The sequence below is a fragment of the Crocodylus siamensis genome, chromosome 1 (assembly GCF_052110815.1).
Source record: "Crocodylus siamensis isolate JL-2025a chromosome 1, ASM5211081v1, whole genome shotgun sequence".
NCBI lineage: Eukaryota > Metazoa > Chordata > Crocodylia > Crocodylidae > Crocodylus > Crocodylus siamensis.
Genome location: NC_143395.1, coordinates 267,392,781 through 267,410,108, shown reverse-complemented (window position 1 = coordinate 267,410,108; position 17,328 = coordinate 267,392,781).

Genomic DNA, 17,328 nt, shown 5'->3' with positions numbered 1-17,328 from the left:
AGGGGGGCGTTCTAGGGAAAATTCCTGTTTCCCACTGTACCTTACCTGCAGCAGTGCTCATCCACAGTTGCTCTGGGTGCCAAACTGTGCCCAGAGGATCGCCAGCAAAAAGGCATAGTTTTGTCTGTTAGTTATACATTGACTATGGGGCTCAATAAAAGCTTTCAGTGTCTGTTTGGGTCAGGGTTTGCATCAGGTGGATCCAGGTAAAGATGCTAGCCTCTCTCAGGAAAGCAACTGACCTTGAGGAATGGGGCGGTCAGTTGTCAATTACCCAGATTTATGGCCCAACTCAATGTAACACTGAATTATAAGTCCCCAAACAATAGCCTGGTGCTTCATCTTCATTCCAAGTCAGTGGTGCAGGGATGGGAAGGGCATTGCTTGAAAAGCACAGGATCAGTGAGGAGCTTCACTAAATCAGTATCATCAGTCTTGCATGTGGGCAACTGTTGAGCAAGAGCATGCTGAATACCAGAGTAGGCAATCACATCCTTCCCTATGAGCATACCCCAACTTACAACGGGTCACACTAGATTGTTCCCTTATTCATAAACATCACATTCAGGAGGTCAGCAATAAAGTCTCTGCATGGGTATCTGCCTTAAGATATTTAGCCAGCATGACAGGGGGTGCCAACTTCAAAGTGCACAAAACTACCACTCTTGAAATGTTATATGCCTCAGCAGATTACTGTGCTCCTATATGGTCCAGAAGTTATCACACTAAAAAGCTCCATGCAGTACTTATAGTGCACAGAGACTCATAACAGGCTACACAATTTGCACACAGATGTATTCCTTGCATCCTTGGGCATTACACCAAGTGGCATAAGAAGACAGTCCTGAACAGCGCCCTGATGCGAGGTTTCTGGGCCCAGGGAGAGCCCGACAAGCTATGTACTGTGGCCTTCTGTTTCACTAAAGTTAGGTAAGTGGTGGGATGAATGGAAATGAAATTGTTCAGAATAATCTGGTCTGAAATCTATTCCTACAGCATTTTATACCAACCCCAGACATGTCCTCCATTGGGCATGACCTTAGAAACATGGGTCTAGTTGAACAGACTGAAATCTGGATACAGACACTTCAGAACCAAACTGTACAAGATGAACATCTTGGACAGCCCTCTGTGTGAATACAGTGTCCAGCAATCAGCACAACACTTAATTGAAGCTGCAATCTTTACAAATGCCCACATGGATAGATGGAATCCACACACTGAGGGATGATACCAGACAGTGGCTCATAGCTGGCTGGAGGCTGAACAAAAGGAGAGGCAGGGGTTGGAAACATGGGCTTCACTGCCTCAGGTCACTGGGAGCCCAGAGACAAGACCAGCTGGAGTTCAGGCAGAGAAGATGAGCTCTGGCCTAGGTGAGACTGCCACCTCATGAGGGATGGGGGCAGTGAGCAGGGTACTGCATTCTTCCAACATCTTCCAGCTCCATGGGATGTAGGAAGAATGCAGCCTACCTTGAGTAACAATGGGATGTGGTACAGATTTTCATTACAGCTGTCTACCTACAGTGCTGAAGTCTGATACCATATCCATCCAGGGTTATTTTAGAGTTGGATCTGCCACTTTTACAGTGTGCTATGTGCCCTGACCTTCTGTTCATTTATGGCTGTAGAGTGCTTTCTGCATTATTACCATGCAATAAGTGTAACTTCAGTACCTGGCCTGTGACTCACCCAGTATTACAGCCTGGCTGTCTCTAGTGCAGGTAGCCTGGGAGGAGAAAGCGAGTGGGCAAAGGGAAAGGATTGAAAAGGAAACTGAGAATCTCAGCCTCTAGAAGTTGACCTGGAAAACTCTTGCTAATTTCATTTGTATTCTGCAGAGGAAAAGTGAAATGGAGAATAATCTTGCAGTGACAGATCAGAAAATAGTGTTTCTATTCCCTCAAAGTGAAATGTTTCTTAGAAACCTTTCCTGAAAGAAATAATAGATTTGGGATGGAAAAATATTCAAAAACATGAATTCTTTTTATTGGGTGTTATTTACATTTCTGGCCAGTTCTTCCTTTGAAATAATTATTGAATTATTGAATACATAAAATAGAACCATGATATTTAAGGCTAAACCCTATTTCACTTTGTAAGCCCCAATGACATGTACACAGCCACCTAACTGCAATTTTTACACCTAAAAAAAGTGTCATACTGGGTCAAACCGATGGTCTATCTACCTTTTGTCCTATCACCTGCAGAGGCAAGTCTGGAAGCTTTTGAAGGAGAGCATTGAACCAGGTACATGTAAAAGGATCTACTTTCTGTTCATTACTATCCCTGGTATCCATCATCATTGGTTTAGAGATGCCAGAAGAAATATCTCTAGTTTTTCTGTTTAATCGTTAATAATTATATCCACAGTTTGGAATTCTATTTCACAATATGCTCCCACCTGTTGGGTGTGTTTTTTTACAACTGAAATTTGGGCCTCACTCGTCCTTACAAGCCTTCCTGAAAGATCCTATTTTATTGTTCATAGTCCCAATGAGCATGCTCAGTAGTTACATGTATCTTTGCACATCCAGGTTGAATCACAAACTGTGTGTATGTCCAAAACTGTGATTATTCAGCTATGTATGTGGCAACTAACCCTTGCTGTAGCTTGTCTTCAACTGGAAAATTTGGCCCCTTCTCTCTCTCCTTCACTTTCACATCATATATTTAAAACAATTTGATCAAGTGGATAAATTCCTTTACAAAATATGAAAACACACATTCAGTGGAACCCAAGGGAAGACTGAATTTTCAGTAAAGTTACAAGTAAATCTGTTGAGTTATTTAGGACATCAGAGTAGCTGCACATGGCTAATTAAAAATAATTAGTCTTGCAGCCTCGCCTGTTCTTGTTAGCTCCTGTTAGCTAACTGCCCCTGCTAGCTAACAAGTAGGTAGGTTGTAACACTTCCAAATTCAGGTCTATATTATGCTAGCCTAAACATCACTCATATGCTTTTTTAAAGTTATTAATATGGCCTTTTATAACTGTTTAGATTTATGGCAATGGAATCAAGGAGGAATACTTCCTTCACAAAACATCTGGCTTCTAGCTGCCCATGAAAAGCTGAAGAATGAGTGTTTCCCTCCCCTGTGTTCCCTGTGTTACCCAGTCCTCTTGCTCACCCTGTCTTATTGCAGCCTCATTCAGGATAGCTCCTTCGTTGTTTTCACCACGAACTGTTCTTTTCTTCCTCGCATAAATCCAGTGGGCACATCCCCACACGCAGGGGCATGCATTTGCTGTGACAAAAATAACAGTGGCACAAATGTGTTGCTGCTTTTTGCCACTGTGCATGCCCTTGCATGTGGGGTTTGGGGAGAAGCAACATGTCTCAGTTGGGGTTGGAGAGACTGGGGCTAGCACCTTTGCTGGCCCCAGCAGCCTTATGAGAGATCCTAGGGGCCCCTTGGGGCAGCAGCAGTGCCAGTTTAGCTGCACAGTGCATGGCTCTGGATGGCCAGGCTCCAGTTCTGGCAGCACACACTGCTGCCATGTGGGTTGTGCCACCTTTTTTTCCATGGCTTTTTTTTTGGCACTGGGATGTCCTGGTATCAAATGTTGGCACTGTACTGCCAATTAGTAGCATGGTGAATACTTGCACATGTGCCACATGCAGTTTCCAGTACCTCAAACAATGTTTGAGGCACTGCAAACCACATGTGTGCACTTTCCTGGGCACACCCAGCAAGTTTTTGGACAGCTGCTTTCTGGATTCTCACATAAAATGTACCAGGAAAAGCAGTACATGTATCTCATCCTTAAGACCAGATGTGAAAATACAATTTTCACTAATAAACACTGAATATAATTTGGCTGCCTGCAAAAAAAAAAGGGGTAACAAATTTCAAACGCTTATTATTGTATGGAGCCTATCTCCTTTGGTTGACCCAGGAAGTCTCTTGGCAAGATCTCCCATCTTGTTTTAAAGACTTCAAGTGCTGAATATGCATGAATATAGCAGATCAGTAGCAGATCTCAGAATAAAGCTGAAATTTCTTGATTCCAAATCTAGTGCCAAACCTTTTGGATCACATGGCTTCTGTACTACCTCTATCAGATGTATCATTATCAGGGTTTCGGTGTAGTGTACAGTGAATATCAAAGGGCTAGAATGAAGAAAGTTCAGAGAGGAAAAGCTGTCAAGCAAATCCTTTTTCAAGTGCATTTCTTTTATCCATACTATCTAATTACCATTGTTAGATGATAATGACTAGATAAGAGAACATCTCAAACTTATGACTAAAGAAATACATAGTTATTCTTTTTAAAAACCTACAATTATCTCAATATTGGCACATTCTGCACATAGCAATTCCATGCACAATATATTCAAGGCATTCCTTGGTAGACTCAGGCCGCTCTTTGGAAAGTGAAAGCTCTTAGCTTCCACTCATTTCTTGACTATGGAAAAACAGTAGTGCAAATCTTTTCTTGCAAAGAACTCAGGAAGAAAACAGCAGGTCAGAATGTTCCGACACTATGGATTTCTATTTAAAATCTCTGGTTTTGTCTTATGAATTATATGTAGCTTTTTGCATACCTAACTGCGCTAATATTGTGCCACACCCCATGGGAATGTAGTTGAGAATCACTACCTTAAACTTATATTTAAAGTCCGTTTTATGATGCCCATAAAGCCTATGAAAGTTAAAGGGAAAATGTACTTGCACCACAATGAACTCTGAAATAAATTGTTATGTTTGTACAGCTTCTAATCCATGAAAACCCGCAACTATCTGAGGCTTCTCTTGTAACATAAGGAAGTTTGTTCTTAAATACCAGATGTACTGTAGGATTACCTATCCATTCCCAGGTCTCAGCAGAATGGAGATTTTAAAACAAACATCAGATAGAGATTAGAACATAATGAAAAGTATATAATCTAGGAAGAACTAAAAGAACTGGTGGCTAATTATGCTTTTCTGTTAGAACAGAATAAATCAATAAGGTATACAAAGTTTAGTATATGCTAATTCTCAATTACTTAAGACATCAGGAACTCTTCACAACTTTTAAAAACATGGCAGAATCAAAAGTTGTGGACTGTATGCAAGAGAGACATCTGCAACCATTGAGATTGCTTACATTTTTACTACTACTTTCACTCAGAAATCATTCAGCTGTTCTTTTCTCAAGTCAAGATACACCTGTAACAGCAATAAAATCTAAAAAAGTGGAATGAAATTCAAGCAAAAATTAAACAAAAAGGTGTTTAGGTTAAAAAAAGAATTCTGAAATAAATATCACCCTTTTAGCTTAAAAATGATAAAGTATTTTTGGTTAACATGCTATTGGAGGTCATTAGTGGGATAAGTTACATGCTCTTTTATGAAATTATGTTATGTTTTCCTGAACTTGCCATAGTTACAATAGGAAAGAAGGGCTGTAATGAACTTGCCAAGGACATCTAATCCAGCCCTCTGATCAAGGCTGTAACTTTCTAGTAATTAGTCCCAAATGTTAATTTGTTGGTTTGAAAACCCATTCTTGTACTACAAATTCAAATTAAGAGCTGCACTTTCTCTTCTATATGTGTATACAGGGGTTTTTGTGAGTTTGAGGTGGTGCATAGTGGTAGCTATTTCAGAAGAATCAACATTTATATGTGAGGGGTTATAAGTTTAGGTAGAAAAGATACTATTCAGCATAGAGCTAGGTATTCAGAATGCTGCTCTTGATAATAGTGTTAAGGACTTGATTCTGTTGTCCTAAACAGAATCCTGCCCCACTAATCACTTTTTCTTATTTATTAGAACTTATGATTTGTATCAACTTGCTCTGGGAAAGAAACTAGAATTTAAGTGATAAAAAGACAATCATTTTGTTAATTAAAACAGTAGCCAAAATGTACTGAGTACATGGGAAAAATGTCAAAACATATTTTGCATTTAAAACTAATTCAACTAAAAATAAGTGTGTTTTGAAGTTAGTAAATTTAATTAATTCTTTTGGTGACAGTATTCTTCAAGAGTTTAGAATTAGTAGATCTCAGCTCGCATCTAGTTTTTATAACTTTATATAACTTGAATAGGAAAATAAGATTCCCTATTTTTTTTATCACCCAGTTCTATAAGTCATTGAACTGAAGTCAACTGAATAAACTAAAATGATGAAAGTATCCTCCCTGCATCTGCAGAAATGGTTACAGTTGTAAAAAGATGATTACTAGGGACCTACCTAAATCATGGTGGAAGTTTGCAGTGCAGTGGCACCCTTAATCTCACTCTTCACCGTGCCCCACTTTCCTGTCCTCTTCCACTCCCCCCCCCAGCCTCCCCATGCTGCTGAGTGGCTGAGAGGCAATTAATGCTGCATTTTTTGCCATTTGGCCACTCAGTGGCAAGGGGGGAGGGGGAGTCTGGCAAAAAGAGTAGGTGCTACTGTGCCGTGAACTTGTGCTATGATTTAGGTAGATCCCTATTTATTATTTAAAGGGACAAACAGACATTATTTTTGTGACAGGATCAGCTGTGTTGAGATACATCCCCATACAGATTCACTGGCAGAGACAGACATTGTCAAGGCCCTTGTCTCACATGATCAGACCCCTGAGCACCGGGAGCATATACCCAGGGCAGCTGGGGAACACAGTCAGCCATGGACTGACCATCCTCTTATGCCATAAATGAACATTCACCTCAACAAGGCAGCACAAATCATTACTAGAATTGTTGCACAACCTTTTGGGGCATTTGTGATGCAATCAGGGAAAGGATGTCTGTTTACTCAGATTTTGTGCTGCCATAATTTTTTATGGCAGTACAAGGGTGCATCTGTTTGCAGCCAAACAAACTCTTGTTCTATTAGCTTAGTTAGTTTAATGCTGAAGGCAAACATGAACTTAGTATATTATTTTCACTGAAATTAAATACTAACAATCACACTATGTTTAGGCTAAATTAAAATATATCATTTTTAAATAATAATTATTATTATTGTTTTTGCTGTTGTTGTAATCATCCATTTTTATTCAAAACATTTTAGAAATGTACACTGTTGGCTTCAAAACTCTCTGGCTGGGAAAGCTATCCTTCCTCAGGTTGGTGATTTGATAGAAAACTGTTATCATCATCTTCCCACTCTAACATTTGACAGCCTTACCCTTATAATGCTCTCTATTATTGTAACACCTACACAGTAAATCTCTGTTGAATGCAGATAGATAGCTGAAAAATGAAATCAGGAAGCTTAACATGGATGAAGGAAACTGATCTTAATTCAACTGGATGTGACACAACAATTTTTATAAAACTCTGACATAGCAGTGACTCAGACCAACTCTTCTATTAATGGATACTATTAGATTCTCCAGCAAAAGAAAAGCAGAGAATTGCAAGCCACTTTAAAAACACGTTACCAGTCTAAATAGTTTATTCTAAAGAACTTCAAGTTTGGGTTCTGCTTTTCACTATAAAGTGCTATCACTTGTTTTCCAAAGACTGCAGGTCTGCACACAACATATTTCTGTGGAAATACCCAAGTTACTCCTAAATAACATAGCTCATGCATGGAAAGCTGTAGAGCCATACACCTCGCGTTGATATACCCTACATCTCAAAACATTCACCACTAGCTTGGGAATCTGCATAGAACTGCATAGCACTGTACTTTTTTGAATTCCAGCATTTAAGTCTCTTCTTGAATGGACAGTGATGCAACAGACGGAACATATGCCCTGGGGTATGTTTTCCAGCCTGTTACATGGTGTGGTACAACATTATGAAGGTAGGTTTGTAAAAGCATGTTAATCCTCCCAATGCTGAGAAGCAAAAACACACACTTGATTATTTGGAATTCAGAATTTAGTCCAAGATGTTTCATAAGCCCTCTATATATTAGGACTGTCAATTAATCACCATTAATGTGCATGATTAATGCATTAATTAGTTCTTGCATTAATTTTTTTAAACATGTTAATTGCACAAGTGTTTTTGGAGCCCACTCCACCCAGCAGGAAGGTGGAGAGGACGGGGAGACATACACACAGACACAGATACACAGACAAGCAGCTGCAGCATGCAGGTGGCCAGGAATGCAGCCCAGTGGCTTGTACAGCAGCACCTAGCAGGCGGAGAAGGAGTGGAGGGGAGAGGGAAGGGAGACAGATCAAGGTCCCCAAGATAATGGAGAGAGTGGGGCAGGGACAGAAGCAGGGGCAGGGGTGAATGGGGCCCCAGGGCTGGGGCAGGGAGTGGGATGGAGTTGTGGGTGGCTTGTCCAGGGGCACGTGGGGGTGGGGCAGCTCCTCACCACTGCGTGCACCCCCAATATAAAATAGTGAAAGTCCATGCATGCACATTATGACTAGAGGTGAAAAGTTTGTAGAGGGCTTGGACTCTCAACCTTGATGAAGTCATGACCTACTGTTAAGGTCTGGGCATGTGCAGTGTATAATGGTAATGAAACCATTTACCAAAGTTGATATGTTAATTAATAAAGAAGCTATAATAATGTTGTGTGTATTGGTTTGAAATAGTTTGAGTTGATTGGTCCTTCTAAGTATTGCCCAGGTTTGAATTTGATTGCGTATTGTGCAAGAGGCGATGATTGAACTATTGGGTGAGTGACAGGTGGCAGGGTTAGAAGGCTATATATCCTCTCCAGAGCAACCAGCAGGAGCTCTGGAGGCTCAGCCTTGGCCTCGGCCTCACTCTCACTCTGGCTGAACAGTCCTGATTCCAGGCTTTTGGGGTGTGGGAGTTCGTTGAGTGCAGGTTCCTTGCTGTGACCTGGTCGTTGGGATTGAACTCGCTGAGGCTGACCTGTCTCACACTCTTTGCTTTGGGCTTTGGCTGTGGAAGCTGCAGTTGGGTAAAGTATCACCCTTTCCCTATTTCAGGTGCTGAGTACCTTAGCGGGAAAAAGCTAGAAATCCTCTGGGACTGTCAGAGGGTTTCTCCTGCTAACTAGGCCCAGAGTGTTCTTGCTGCCGCCTGTGGTTTCTGGGTTGCCTGTGAAGTTACACAGCAGTTAACTGTGTGGTGACCAAAGCTCATTGTAATGTGTAGTTGACATTGAGTCTGGGATGTGCGTCAGGTTATTGTCCCTTTGGGTGTATTTTATTGTGTTGCAGATGTGGTTTGGATGTCACAGGCATATTGCATCAGGTAGTTGTTATGCAGGTTTTCTCGTGTAATACAGCTTATATTGCTCAACCTACCTGTGCTGTAGTGTGTAGCGACCCTTCCTAACTCTGAGTGGGCTTGGGCAGTAGATCAATGCTCAGGGAAATTAACTTACTTTAATGCCCAGAACCTGACTACCTGTGGGTCATAGATGATTAATGACTCTTTGGTTTAATTAATTAATTGGAATCCCCATGGGCAGTACTTCACCAAGGGAGGCAGCGGGGGACACCCCACTCCCCAGATTTCTGTGCAGGGTGGAGGAGGGCTGCCTGGTGTGAACTTGGACTCTGCTCCCTCCTGCCTTTGCCCCAGGAGCTGCATGATGCCATGTTGTGCCTCCTGCCACTGGGCAGGCAGGGGACATGCAGTGTGGCCAGCATGCAGCCCCCGGGACAAAGGCATCAGGGTGAAGAGCCCCAGCCTACAGTGGGCTTCCTGCCTCCACTCCATGCACAAACCGAAGGGGGCACATGCCCTCCAACCATCCCCTGGGGTGTGCACAGCAGTGAGGTGCCTGGATGAGCCACCCATGGCTCTGTCCCACTCCCTGCCCTAGCCCCAGGGCCCAATTCACTCCTGCCCCTGCCACACTCCCTTTCTCACCGTGGGGACCTCGATCTGCCACCCCTGCCCCCTCCCGCTCCCCCTGTTTCTTCCCTTCCACAGACTTACCTGTCGGGCACTACTGTACAAGCCACTCGGTTGCATTCCTATATGGTTATCATATTTTGTTTGAAAAAAGAGGACACCTGTGAGAGGTAATACAATTGGGGGGCAGTGATATGCCTGTACCATGTCCCTGCTCCTCACTCCCAAGCCACAGTTCCCGCCTGCCCAGCCCTGCTGCTTCCCTTCACTCACAGTACCCCACATCCTGCCAGAGCATGCAGCCCCCCCACCGTGGGGTCCAAACTCCATACCTACCCACAGCCCCCCACAACTTCACAAAATCCCACACACACCCCAAACCCACCCCAACCATAAAAATTACCTGCATAATTTTGAGTTTTTTCTGTGCATAATTTTGAATTTTTAGCTGTGTGATTAAACTAGGGATTAATTGTGACTAATTTTTTTAATCATGCAACTAATAGCAATCAAAAATTGTAATTGTTTGAAAGCCCTGTATATATAAATAAAGCATAAATATATAGTCACTTTCTGCTATAGACAACACATATTTTGCTTAGAATATAATAGGAACAATTGTACTTCAAACTTAAAATTGCCGTGTGTGTGTGTGTGTGTGTGTATGTATATATGTGTGTGCGTGTGCATGTACACACACACACACACACACACACTTCATGTAAGCACTTAAAGAAGCAACAAGGAATTACCAGTATGTTTTTGTATGAAAAGAGGGGTTGAACATTATAGAAAAGAACTGAATGAAATTTGTTGAATGAGGAATATGCCGATGTACCTTGGACTAGAACTGAAACAGTGTTAAGCAGCACGGTAACTGAGTCCTGAGAATCCAAAAAGAAGTGTCGTTCATTAAGGAAGTCTATTGGCCCTGTCTTAATTGCAACACTGTCTTTTGTAGTAAATAAAAGTTAGGCCCAAACATGATTTTTTTCCACTGTAGCATTTGCAAAATGTTCTGTGCATAAAAAAAGTAAAACACAACCATCTACTGAATAGCTCCAGTAAACTACATCAAGAAGGAACAGGGACTTAATGACTTTCATGACTGAAATCAATTTGTCTTGCTTCTACTATAATCAGTCTATTGGAATTATAATTAAAGGAGCTACTCTAGCACCACTGCAGTTAAGGACTGTCTGTACTTCCATTATATACACCTATTTTTAGGGATTTACAATTCAGCCATCAAAATTAACTTCAGGCAGGAACTTAGCACACAAAGTTTTAGCTGTCAAATATTTTATTATTATTTTATTATTATTACTTTATTGTACCAAATCCAGCAACTTTCCAAAAGTGGAAAAAAATGAATTCTAACGTTAAATATTTGTAGTATTCCTGTCATTTCTCAATTAAACAAATTGATGGAAAATGATTCATAGTACGAATATATTTTTTCATATTTTGATTAGAAATAAATATACTAGAAAATATAGTTCAAGCAGTCAAACTATTATTTAATCTTGAAAAGTCTGTGAGAATCATTATTAATGAATCGAACTAATTCTTGTCTGTGGGAATGGCATTCTGTTTAGAAACCCTCCTGCTAGTAAAATTCCGTGGTCCATTTTGTGAAAAATCTGAGGGGGAAAAATTCCAAAGTATATTTTTGTGGTCAATCCTGTCTAACATGCCACTGACTGATAGATTAATAAAATGTTTTGCATTTTACCTTTAATCTATTATAATCTTAAACAACATGGGAAAATTCCCTTTTTGAGCAAGGGTGTATCTTGTAAAACAAAGGGTAGAGATGGAATTTCAATATCCTTTATTAAATGACAGTTTTCTTGCCATGTAAGTGGTATTTTGGGACTTACGCACAATTTGCTATTCTGTTACTCTGTCATGTGGACATGTAAGCATACACATGGTTAATATACATGTTTATTAGTCTGCAAACTGGCCAAGCAGGTATGCAGCTATATAGGCACATGTGCTGGCTATTCATAAATCACAAAGTTCTGGGTGACTGAAACCCATGACTAACAGGCACTAATGTGCTAGACGACCCTTCCTTAATAGCTTTAGGAAGGGGGAGATGTAGGTTCATGATCCCCTCAGCCAAAGGGGATTGAAATTTGTGTCTATCTGTCCAGCATAGTGCTTAACCACCATCATCCATTTGAAATTGTCGTCTCCAGCAGTGCAGACAAGGAAAACCATGGGACCAGGAGAAAGGGAGCAAGTAAAAAGGCTATGTAGTTCAGCAAAATGGCAACTACCTTGGAAAGGAGCAAGTATTTAGCCTGCATGTATTAAGGTGCCAACATGCCAACAACCGCTTAGAAAGGTGTCATAACTTGGCTTCAAAAAGAGGACTGGAAAAGGGCCTAAATAAAGCCTAACGTGTGCTGTGCTTCTGTAAGCTGATCTACTACATCTTGTATATAACAGTTAATGTATGGGGAGTAGTAAAGAAGGCACTAGCTCTTTCCAGAGCAGCACTGATTTAAATGCATGAAGAGTGATAGAATTTGGACTTAGATTGCACCAGCTGCATTTGCAAAGCAAGTGGCAGAGCAGCTAAGATGACTTGCTTTAGCTGGGAAGGCATTAGTTTGAACCCTTGCTCTGTGCTTGTGTTGAAAATGACCTCCTTTCAGCCCATGTATAAATGAGTACTCTGTTATTCAAACTGTAAAATCATAGGATGGGTATAATGTTAACTACAACATACCCTTGGCTACAGAAAGTGATGTGTTTTCCTTTTGCTAGTCAAATATTTTTCTAGGCTTAGGATAGACCTTTACTTGTACTCTGCATATAAAATTCCAGTTCACTTCTCAAACCACTATGTCCATAACATTAGCATGCCAATGATACATTGTAATTATATAAAAAATAATGTAAACATATCATATGATCAACTTCATGACACTTGAGGAGTGCCATGATCCACCCCAGTCTATTAGGTTGGCATACATAATGCATAATAGTTGATAGAGGCAGCAGCACATGAGGGAGCTAGTATTGTAGCTAGCATCACATGCAACCACTTTTACTCCCTAATCCAGATAACCAGGAATTCATTTAAAGCTGGGTCAACTGTAGGCAACTTTTGCATCATACTCAGACACCTTAACTGCTCTGCTGTTCTACACTCTGCTGTAGGATGTAATTAAGCATTACTATCCCCATTTTACAGATGGATTAATTGAAACAAAGTAGCCCAAAACCACACACTGAGATAGAGTTCGAACACAGGAGAACTAATCTTCCAGAAAACAAGTAACTTCTGTTGGCTTTAACAGGAGTTTTTGCACCTTGCAGTGGAAGATTAGGGTTTCAGTCTTTCATGACTCTCATGCCTTTACTTATTCCTCAGTAGTTCATACTGCCACTCTTTTATTTCTCACCCACGCTTACATAAGTGTCTTAAAATTTATCCTATCCAGCGTCTCTGAGAGAGAGAGTAAGTGGGGTAAACAACAGGGGATTCCTTATGCGTTTTTTGCGTCCCACAGAGATGAAATCCTGAGGAACAGATAATTTCAACTACCTTTCTTCTGCTTGGTCTAGGTGTAAAAAAGTGCAGCTAATACCACTCAGTGATTCAGTCAGTGTGGGCAGATGTCTTCTGTTACCTTAATGAACCAATTAAGGAGACCTACATAAAAAAGCGAAATTCTGGCTGACTTTAAAAAGAAAGAGGAGGTGGAGGAGGTTGGAAAAAAAAGATAAAAAGATAGCAAGGCTTATAGGACAGGTGTGCTAAGGCTGTAATAGTGAATTATACACAATAAGATTATTTTAACTGTAATAGTGTTTTTAGCTTTGGGTGTTAAACTATGATTATTTACACCAGACTGATATTTTGAGTATGAGTCACAAGAAGCATGAAAAAGTGGGAAAATTGTAAACCCTTGGGAGATGTTTCTTGCTTCACTCCAACTATTTGTGAAGTGTGTCTTTGCTTTCATTGACCCTAGACTCTTCCACGCTACAATTTTAGACTTAAAAATCTTTTTCTAATACCTTCCCAGGATGTTCAAATAAGAAAAGATAGATTTTAAGAATAATGAGGACACAATTTTTAAAATCAACAGAAGCCTTGAAACTGGGATTAAGTAGTCAACAGTCATCTTATAGTCTCTCTCTCTCTCTCCATGGCTTCATTTTATGTTTGTTTTCCAGTTATACTAACAGATAACTTATAATGTATAATACAATCCTTAAACAGACCTTTGCTGCAGCCTAATGAATGTTTAGGAGGTGCAGTCTTTCTTTTTTTTCTTTTATTTAACAGTATGGGTTTCTAAGAAAAAATCAGTCATAGTTATCAAATGCAGTGTGGGAGACAGCCATCTATTATGCAGTTATGCTTTTGTTCTGAATCGGCTCTGAGTTTGTTATCACTGGTATGGCCTCCATTCAAATAAACTTGTAGTTCCCCAGGAAGTACATGCTTACATACGTAATGTCTTCATAGTCATACCTTACTATACATAGTAACTTATTTCGGAAGTCCCCTACACGCCACAAAATATGTATCATTCAATCACTGCTAAAATGACTTCATCTTCAGGCTGGAAGGGAGCCCACAATAGTGCACAGCACCATTGATATCAACCAGGCAGAGCAGAATTACCCGCAACTGAAATCTGGCTGGCATAACACAGGTCTCTGCTCCACCTTGTTTCCTGTAGGTGCTCTGCTATCAAGGCAACTGGAGAGTGGTTGCAGTGCAAAGGACTCCTAGTTATGTTTGTCTTCACCTTAACCCACAGAAAAGTGATATTAAATATGCTTGCTTGTGCACAACTTGCAACTTCCTAACTGTACATAAACCAGATCATGTTTCTGCTATACCAGGCAGTCTCTGTTCTGATCAGTATTCTAGAGCTAAATATCACCATGTGAAAAGTGACCCTCTTTAGCACTCCAGCTGCCTCCCATATCTTTTTACAGAATAGCAGCTTCTCCACACACAAGCTTCTTCCATGTTAGCAGAAGGAAAGCCCTCCCTCATGAGGAGACTGAAGAAAAAAAAAAAGATAGGCTTATTACATGGGAATAAACCGGGGAAACTTTTGACAAGATGAGACATGATCACACAAATGCAGGCAGAGTGGCAAGACTTGGGCCATTCTTGAAGTGTATGACTTGTTATGAATGATAGTTAAAGACATATAAATACTTCACTACAACATTTAAACAAGTTTTTACTGTTAATTTTGGTACATGGAACCTGTGTGCGTGTCATAATGTAAATTCAGTATTGTGCATCATTCCAGTATTGCTAACAACATGTTTTGAAATTTTCAAGATTACTATTGACTTGAAGACTGTAATGTGAATAAACATATAGTCTTTCATTACAGAAAAATAAACAATATTTTCTCATATCCAAATGCACAATTCCCCCACAATTCAGTTGCTGGAAACTGGGGCAAACCTATAAACTAGAAAATATGGCAATAGCAGTCCTGTGTCCTAAGTCTTTCCTTGGTTGGGGATGGGAGGGGTGCAGGGGTAGAAGGAAAGTAATGCTGCTCCACACAGCAACACAATGAACACACCGGGCTCCCTAGCTTTTGTGACTTACTTCAGTATTTTCAAGGAAATATATTTTTCTTCATTCTATCTTTCAAAAATGAGATGTGTATCTTATTCCAGAGCATTTTGTATACAAAAAAAATACAGGAAGTAGCTTTATCTTACTATTTACATTTTCAAATACTTATTCAAGGACTTTCTTCTTTAAGTGGCCAAACTGGGGTGCTATCATGAAAAGTACCTTTTAATATCAAGCATGGAATTGCATTTCATACGGGGGAGAGGAAGAGATTAACAGCAACACATTCAGCTCTTGGAGAAAGTTAGGTTTTCTTGTTCTGAGTCATTTTTTACCATACAAAAGCATTACTGAAAAGATTTCAAGGAGATCATCAGTGAGGTCCAGAACAACAAAAAAATGGTGTCTTGTTTGAAAGGAGAGGGGAAGTCATTCAAGGATCATATAATTTTATGTCTAGAAGGTTGAAGCTAAAAGACGCTGAGATGTTGAGCCCTTGTCATCTACTCTTAGGATGAGTAATTTGAGTTAACACACCTTTTTGTAATTTTAAACCCATTTTCCCATCAGTGATTCGATATAAAAATATATGCATATTTCATAGAATGTGTGGTTTTCTTTTTGGCTTAATATTTAATAAGCTGCTAGAAATTGGGTGGACTGTGGAAAAGACACCTGCATCACTTTTTTGTTATATAAACCCTCATCTTGGCTTTTCTTATTCAAACTACCTGAAACCATACACAGCACAATGTGTCCATTCAGAGATTCAATACAGCTGTTTTAGTAACACCTGCTCTAATAGCATAGTCATTATAGGTAGCTGTTCCTTCATTAGTGTTACTAACTTGATATCTATCTTTACATGTCTCTAACCCATATTTCAAATACTCTGTGCTGCTTTTTCCCCTTTGCTCCCTCCCTTTTTTGAGCATCTGCACATTCACAGATAAGTGGAAGGTAATATAAACTATAGGTTGAACTAGATTTATGTAAATTCAGAGCTTTGTATTAATGCTTCTATGCTATTGTGAACTGCTAACAAAAGGTTTTTTCCCTTCTTGGTTTGGTTTGGTTTTTTTATATAAAAGTAAAGGCTTGACCTTTAAGCAAACTAGGTAGGCACAAATGTCTGCCTCTTTCTTCCTCCCCATTTTCCTATGTCTTTGGATATCAAATCCTACAGTCTCATTGTTAGGGAAAAGAAAGGAACAAACAGTAAGTTGAGAGACAGAAAGTGCGTGCTTAACTTTTGAAAGACACTCTACTATACTTATTATACTGAGTTTGCCTTAGAGATGTCAGTCACATGTGTTCTGAAGTATAAAAGCAGACCTCATATGCAATTGGCCTCTATCTTTTAAAAAGTAATTGTTTACATTTTGAACTGCCCATAGACATGTTAGAATGCAAAGTCTTCATAAGGAATCAGGGCAGCAAGCAGGCCAAATTGCCCCCAGATGGCCCAGTGTATGGGCATGACTGCCTGCTTATAAAAAGAAGTTTTTGAAGATCCCATCAGTAGGGATCTCTGAAATTGATGCTGGAAGTGCATGGCACAGCAGCTTTTTTTAATCTTGGAGTTTCTTCCATGCACCTCACCTCCGCTGATTGGTAGAGGGGCTTCATCACCTGCCATACACTACCCATGCCTGATGGCTGGGAGGTGAAAACTACAGCGTATTTAAAACCATGGTTTTCACCTCCTGGCTATCAGGCTCAGGCAGCAAACTGTGGGGAGGATGCATGGAAGAAACTCCAAGATTTAAAAAAGCTGCTATGCTACACACTTTGAGCTCAAATTCAGGAGATCCCCTACCCATCAGGCAACTTAATGAACAGATATGATTGTCGAAGTTGGGGTTTCTGCTCCCCCCCATGTCATTTTTGTTTCTCGCCTTTGATTATTAGTTTCCCAGATGCTGAATTTTGCCTGTTTTGTTTTGTAAACCTTCTGCCAGACACGCATCAGCAGCAAGAAGGGCTGAGTTCACATTCTGGCATATCTAATGGTTATAC